The sequence below is a fragment of the Pleurodeles waltl genome, chromosome 6, assembly GCF_031143425.1.
Source record: "Pleurodeles waltl isolate 20211129_DDA chromosome 6, aPleWal1.hap1.20221129, whole genome shotgun sequence".
NCBI classification, from domain to species: domain Eukaryota; kingdom Metazoa; phylum Chordata; class Amphibia; order Caudata; family Salamandridae; genus Pleurodeles; species Pleurodeles waltl.
The window spans coordinates 932,863,849-932,871,982 of NC_090445.1; positions in this window are offsets into that span (position 1 = coordinate 932,863,849).

The window sequence follows — 8,134 nt, forward strand, 5'->3', positions numbered from 1 at the left end:
GAATTCCTCAAGGGTTTTCAGAGTCACCTTCCACATTCAATCAGATCTTAAAAAATAATTTGAAGTTGTTGGAATTGCCTTTCCATTCAACTTTGGTACAGTACATTGATGACTTGCTGATTGTGTCCAAAACCAGGGACGAGCGCAAGTATGACGCTATTGCCTTACTGAATCATTTGGGAAAGAATGGTCAGAAAGTGTCCCTGCTTAAATTGCAATACTGTCAGAAAGAAGTGAAATACTTGGGTCACCAGGCTGAGAAGGGATCGAGAAAGATATCCAGAGAAAGGGTTACAACCATATTGCAGATGAATCCCCCCACTACGAAGAGAGATGTCAGGATGTTTCTAGGGATGGTAGGCTACTGTCCCCAATGGATTCCCAATTTTTCAGTCATTTCGAGACCACTGCAGAAGCTGACTCATAAAGAAGTCACTGATCCCATAGTGTTAGACCAGGCTGGAATAAAAACATTCACTAAATTGAGAGAGAGTCTGTGTAAGGCTCTGGCTTTGGGTACGCCTGACAACACAAAACCTTTCACATTGTTTTGTCATGAGCTAGATGCATGTTCTTAGTCTGTCTTGAGACAGATCCATTGAGGTGTAAATTGCCTAGTAGCATATTTTTCAGCTACTTTGGACCCAGTTGCAGCAGCCTTACCAGGTTGTTTGCACGCAGTTGCAGCAGTTGGTCAAAGCTTTACACAGTGTGAGGGCATTGTGATGGGATATCCTTTGACTATAATGGTCCCTAATTCTATCGAGATTCTACTTACAAGGAGGAAGACCTAATATTTGACTGGTGTGAGATTGACCAGATATGAAATGAGTATTCTAGGGACACCAAATGTGTCACTGAAAAGATGTACAGTGCTGAACCCTGCAACCTTACTTCTTAATGAAAATGTTGAAATTGAAAAGATGGAAGATGTTGAGCATGATTGTCTTGAAGTAAATGACTTGAGCACAAAACCGAGACCTGACATTGGAGATACACGATTGGAAGAGAATGACCAAATTATCTTTGTTGATGGTTCATGTCTAAAGGACAATAATACAGGGACACTGAGAGCAGGATATGCTGTGTGCACAATTTCTGGTATTTTGGGAGCTTTTTGGCTTTGAGGAGTGTATTCTGCCCAAGTAGTGAAACTGGTAGCCCTTACTAGAACGTTGCATGTTTCTGTTAAGCTGAAAGTTACAATCTATACGAATAGCGAGTATGGATTCGGAATAGTCCATGATTTTGGCCAGTTATGGTTACAGAGAGGTTTCATGACCTCTTCTGGTTCACCAGTGAGAAATGGTGACAGAATTAAAGAACTGTTACGTGCTATTGAAATGCCTGAAAAGATTGCCATGGTGAAATGCAGTGCACATCAAAAGTCACAGGACTTCTTGTCATTAGGAAATGGATATGCGGATCAAGTTGCAAGGTTTTGCGCATTGAACTGTGTATCGTTCAAAGATTAGTGGGAACTGTTACCTGAAGAAGATGAAACATGTCCAAGCTTTGCACTGAAAGTAATTGACACCTTGGAGGAATGGAAAATGTTGCAGAATAATGCTGACAAGGAGGAAAAATGTTCATGGAGTAAAATGAAATGTGTGCAAAGACAAGATGAATTGTGGGTTTCAGAAGAGGGTCAATTGGTTTTGCCTAATAGTCTGTTGTCTCAGATGGCTAGGTATTACCATGGTCAAGCAGATGTTGGGAGGGATGCCATAATTTGGTTGTTTAAACATGATTGGTTAAACCCAAGGTTTAGACAGATTGCTGAAACAGTTTGCCATTGTTGTGTCATTTGCCAGCAAATAAACACGGGGAAAGGGACAGTGGTTAATTTGAGCCATATTGGAAGAGCAGGAGGTCCATTCAGCAGAATGCAGTTGGATTTTATTGAGATACCTGTGTGTGGAGGTTTGAGATATGTGTTGGTGATTGTGTGCATTTTTAGTCACTGGATTGAAGCTTACCCTACACAGAGAAATGACAGTCTCACAGTTGCGAAACTACTGCTTAGGGAACTGATACCACGTTTCAGGTTTCTGATCTCTTTAGAATCAGAGAGGGGAAGTCACTTCAACAATGAAGTAATTAAATTGCTATGTGCAGCAGTGAACATTGAGCAGAAATTGCATTGTAGTTACTGCCCTGAAGCATCAGGACCAGCGAAGCAAATGAATGGTACCTTGAAGTCAAGAGTTGCAAAGGTGTGCGCGTCCACAAATTTGAAATGGCAATGACAAATACACCCAACATGAAGACAGGATTGTCACTGCATGAGCTCCTATTGAGCCGAGTCATGAGGATACCAGCCATGCCTGCAATGCACTTGTCAACATTACAGATGATATGGTGTTGGACTACTGCAAAGGTCTGGCTGATGTGGTTCGCTCTTTCTCTCAGCAGGTGGCGGCTGCCACACTGCCACCCATACATGACATAGGGCATGATTTGAGGGCCCGTGACTGGGTTGTGGTCCAAAAACACATGAGGAAAACATGTTTGGAGCCTCATTGGAAAGGACCTCTCCAGGTAGTTCTCACAACTACCACAGCTGTGAAGTGCACTGGAGTTCCGAAATGGATCCATGCCAGTCACACAAAGAAAGTGGTATGTCCACTGGATCATGAAGAAGAGTTGTTGAAGTACCAACAACAGCAGAGCAAGTCTCAGGGCAGGAAGAAAAACAAAGAGGAACTGAGACCGGATCTAAACCCATTGAGGACGGTTCAGTTACTCCTGTGAGAGACGAAGGAGAAGACGTCCAGAATGGTGACGGAGGGCCTATCTCAATTGAGGCAGCAAGAGAGCCTTGTCAGAGGAGGGCTTTCCTAGAAGCAGCTGATTTTGATTGAGGGACAAACAGAGCAATTGCCAGACCCTGAGGGGAAAGGAGTTAAGTTGGATCAAAGCCACTGTGGTCTGACCCCTCCTGAACCGGGGTGCAGGTCCGTCAAGAGAAAACATCATACACCAAGGAGAAGTTACAAGTTTGACTCTGAAAAGAACATTGACCAAAGGTCCACTGAAAGGAGATAAGTGGCCAGTGTCACAAGGAAAGAGAAAGGAAGTGGTTGTTGGCACAACAAGGAGAGAAGATCTAAGTGAAGGATAATTGAATAGTGATCAAAAGTTGAAAAGAAAGAGAATAGCAAGTTGAAGATACGCAGAATCTGAATGGGTGTGTGCAACTAGTAGTGAATAGCAGCAAGAATTTTTGTCTTTTTGTTTTGTTAGAGACATTCCGGGTGAGTATTTTGCCACTTGAAGGAAGCTAAGAAACTGAACTGTTGAAGCGATCTGAGAGAAAAGTTTTAAAAAAGAGACTGTTGAAAGCAACCGGAAAAGACTTTGATAACCAGATTTGACTTTTGAAACCAGATTAGTCAAGCTGCTTACCGATTTTTGACATGGGTTCCTGGAAGTGAAACAGAGAGCTGTAAATAACTGCTGAAGAAGATTTTTGTTTTTGATTTTGCTGCAGTTTTTCTAACTTTTCTTCTGCTTTCTGATTCTTTAGAGATCGTGAGTAACATTAGCCAGCAGGGTAGGAACTATAGGTGCTGTAAATATATGAGTATTGGTTTAGCGATTGTATGTGGGATATTGTTTGTGGTATTGATAGTGAGTGTGCCTGTTCTTGATAAGGGTGGGGCCAAACATACGTCTGCAGTACTGTGACCACCATGATTGCTGAGGAACTTAGACGCATATTTCACATATATATACAAAACCATATTTATGGGCCAACGTTCAGGTGAGAAATTGCCCTTAATGCAACATCAATAATAGCATGGAAGTAGCTCAAGATTCACAAATCTTATTTAGAAGCAAAATAAATCTGGTGCAATATCATCTTTGGTACAACATCAGCTGCAAGTGTGTTCTAAAATTTACAGGATCAACAATCATAGGTGCAAAATATATTTAAGGTGCAAAATACCTTTTACAAGCAAAATCACATTTCGGTGCAAAAACAAATTTTGGTGCAGTAAAGGAATCTAGGAAGCAAAATTGCTTTCAGGACACAAATCGTTTTTAGGTGTAGAGCATGTTAGGTGCAACATATCTTTAGGGTGAAGATCACTTGCTGGTGTAAAGTCATGATCTCATGTGTGTGCAAAATCACCCTTGGTGGGTGTGCAGCTGTGTGGAAATTTCTATAGAAGGGATAAATACATTAAGGTCTAAAAATATCTAGGGGAAAACCGCATTTAAGTGCAAAATCAACCCTCATGCAATATCAGATGGAGCGTCAAGACAAGATTAGGAGGAAAAGCACATTTAGGAGCAAAACTAATGTTTTGGTGTACAAACATATTTTGTGAATATTCAACTTTGGTGCAAAATCATCAGTGCTAGATATCACAATTGGGGACTAAGGGCCAGATGTAGCAAAGGGTTTTACCCATTCTGTGACTATGGAAAAATGTGTTCGTACATATGGCCCTAAATCATTCTGGACAAAGAGAACATGTGGAAGAAAGATATCACTACAGGTATAAAAGGTGTTTATTAGCATGATATCTTATTTAGTTAAAAACCCATTGAGGTCTACATTCACCGTGGTACACCTTCAGAGTGAGTCTGGAAAACATTTAACAACATAAACCACATTTATAAGCAAAATCACATTCATTGGCACAATTAAAATTAGGAGCAAAATCACTCTTGATGTAAAATAAGCAGGACTGCAGCATATGATTGAGAGTCAAAATCACACATAGGCATAATACACCTTTCAATTCAAAATCTCTCTTAGTGCAACCTACACAAGTGTGTGGCATCAATTTTAGGTGCACAAATCAAATGTTATGCTATGTTATGTTATGTCAACTGTATGTGTATAGCGCGTGGCTACCAGGAGGACTCCCAATGCTGGATGTAGCACTAAATACATATTTAAGTGGCAATTTGCCCTTTCTACAAAATCAGCAGGATTGTTAAAACACATAAATGAGAGTGAAAAAAATTACAATGAAAAAGCAACCTCTGATACAACCTCAGCAGGATTTTGAAAACACTTTTAGGGGCAAAAACACATTTAGAGGTAGTCTCGCATTTAGGTGCCAAACAAACAAAGGGTTGGCTGAATAAAAATAATTTACACGTCTATTTTATGTTGATTTTGTTTATGCATCCTAGTTTTATTTAGCTGTAAATAGCAAAGGGCACAAGAATGTAGGTCTGATGACACCGAATGAAGCCATAAAGTGGTCTTTTGCATGGCAATGAAGTCTTTCAACTAGATTTAATACTGGCTTTATTTCTTGTCATTTATCCTGACAAATTGGAATATTTTGAATATGCAAGGGGGCAGGGTATATGTCATGGGCAGTGAGAATCCCATTGTGAGTGCCATGCTTTGCTTGAAATATTTTGAGGATAGAGAGGTAAATACCATCAATCGCTGTCTAGTTTCACTTTCATCATATATGGTTTGCTGGAGAGAGACTCCTTTTCTCATAACCACTTCATAATGCCTAGCTCTACAACAATCTTTTGGGCTGATACAAAATTGAAAAACATTTCAAACAAGCAATGAATTTAGACAAAAGGCCTCCATTCTGTGTATCTGTGTGTTGATGATATGAGCTCTTGCAGGCAGCTAAACTTGCCCCTATTTAACCAGAACTAAAAAGGAAAACTGAAAGAAATGGAATAGTGAGATTGCGAAGAAAACAGAGATTAAAAGAATTACTTAGGGGCATATTTATCAGTTTGTTATGCAGTGCAGCGCTGCAAGTAGCTGTATTTCAAGCATAGTCACATTCCTGATGTTTTCCCCTGCGCTGGCACACAATGGCTGCCTAGCGCCAACACGGGCACCCTTCTTTCATGGAGCAAGGGTGCCTGAATTGCATGCAGGATTGTTTTTGTGCAGTAAAGGTATCTTCCTGCACAAAAACAATCCTGAGAAGTATATTCATCTTTCTATGTGTGCCACAGAATGTAAAACTAGAAAGAAGAAAAAACATTCTCCTTATTATACCTCCCTTGGGAGTTGTAAGATTTTGGTGCATCCCCAGATTTTGAACTTGTAGTAAATTTAGGGATCCATCAAAATCCTTGGGAGTTGCATGGGAACATACCCACCTGGCACTCATGGAATGCCTCACTAGAGTCAGCGGTGGCTGCCGCAAAATCTCATGGGGAGGGGTGAGCGAGGGGAGACAAGAAATGGGGGGAAATAAAATAATTAAAAAAAAAGAAAATTCACCTTTGCTGCTGCCGCCCTGCCTTCATCCTCTTCCCTCAATTGTGTTGGTGTCCCAGCAGTCCCAGGACACCAGCACAGGCTCCCCATGCAATCCTGGTGCTGTTTTCATGCTATACCTAGTATGAGAGCTGCATCAGGTTTGATTTGAGCATTTGGTCTGCTGCTCAGACAGTGAATGGGAGTCTGTGCAGTTTAGAAACATAAGTGTGCATGCCAGCTGACAAACTAACATGCGCACTTAGGTGCACTACACTGCCTCTCCCCTAGCCCCCCCCTTAGCACAGGAACGATCCCTCCCTGCACATACTCGCTGAGCCAGCAGCTAAAAATTAAAACAATAGTAAAATATTGTTTTATTTTTCAGCTGCTGGCTCAACCAGTGGGGAGATGCTCTTTCACCATTGCGAAGGAGCCACCCCTGCCTAGCTGAGTAAGGCAAAGCAGCGATTTGTGCTGCGTTGCCTTATTTCAGATTTTTGAAGTCACTCAGAACCACGAAAAGTGGCTTTACATTGCTTCAAAAATCTGACTTAAGGTTTTTGTCAGTGATGCAAACTGGGTCATGAATATAGCCCTTACTTTCTAAGCAGTGGTGGTTGGTGGATTTAAATAGTGGTGGGGCGCATAGAGCAAATATGAGTGGTAATTTATGAGCAAGCGGGTCAGAACCGACATACAAGGGTGTTGGGGGGTGGGGTGTTCCCTTAAAAAAAAGATTTAAAAATGGTTCAAGTTGTGCATTTTTCATCACATAATTGCTCATCCTCACTCTAAGTATAGTTGCTCCTTAATGAGCTCAGTCACTCCCAACTTGAAGCATAGGCAATCTTCAATCACAGACATTGTGCTTAGTTTTAGCAGTGCCTTCCTGCTTGAAGTGAGAATTAGCTGTCTGTGTCTGAGGCTTAATACTACTGGAATCTGAAAATAGGTCAAGCTAGTTGTACTTTGAGTCAGGAGTCACTTCAGACATTAAGCACATTCACTACAAACATCAGTACAGTTAATCCATTCCACTTTCATCAAAATATTGCTCAATATTCTATTTTCTCTTCAAAAGCACAAGCACAATTTTACTAACTTAGATTACTCTTTTACTTGCTTTTGTTGAGAATTGTGATTCAGAAATGTCATGAACTATTGTGTGCAAAACAGGTTGGTCCATAGTCAGGCTTGTGGCAACAGGGGCATTTATATTTCCTGTTAAAGTGGTATTTATTAGGTCCAGCACAAGGGGCCTTCCATGAGACTCCCACAATGATCCTACCTTTTCCATTTCAAGGAGATTAATTTATATTTACATTGCATCTTTTATTAATGCTATCTATGGGCTGTCCTCCAAAGCTGTTGTCATAGTTGGACTCTTGCTCTAGGCAAGACTGCTGGTTTAGGGATGAGAGCACTTTTGTTTGTCGGCCACTAGGCCATTCCTAAAACAAATCACAACTGTCGGTCCAACCCTCCTGGCTCACAAGCAGTACCTCACCAAAACCCAAAAAGTTAAAGGTGATATCAGGCAGGCTTTACGCATAGACTCTAGAGTGCGACATCTCAGGGGAGTCGTGATTAAATTAACAATAAGTCTCATTACACACAGGCAATGAAGGAGATGCAGTGAAGTTTTCATTACATTTTATTAACAAGACCGCAATATACAGTAAAATGCATGAGCTGCAATGATTAGGATAATAAACAATGCAAGAGGTAGAATGGAAAAGATGATAGTCATGAATACAAAGGCCCCCACCATCTTGCAATAACACGGAATGTAGAATATCCCTAAAACCCTAGCATCATGAACCTAATCCCTCACCTAAAGAGAGCTAATACCAATACCAGGTCCATGAGGCCCCTAACCCTCATTACTTTGGAGTGAGGTCTCTAGATCAGACTCCGTGGGGACAC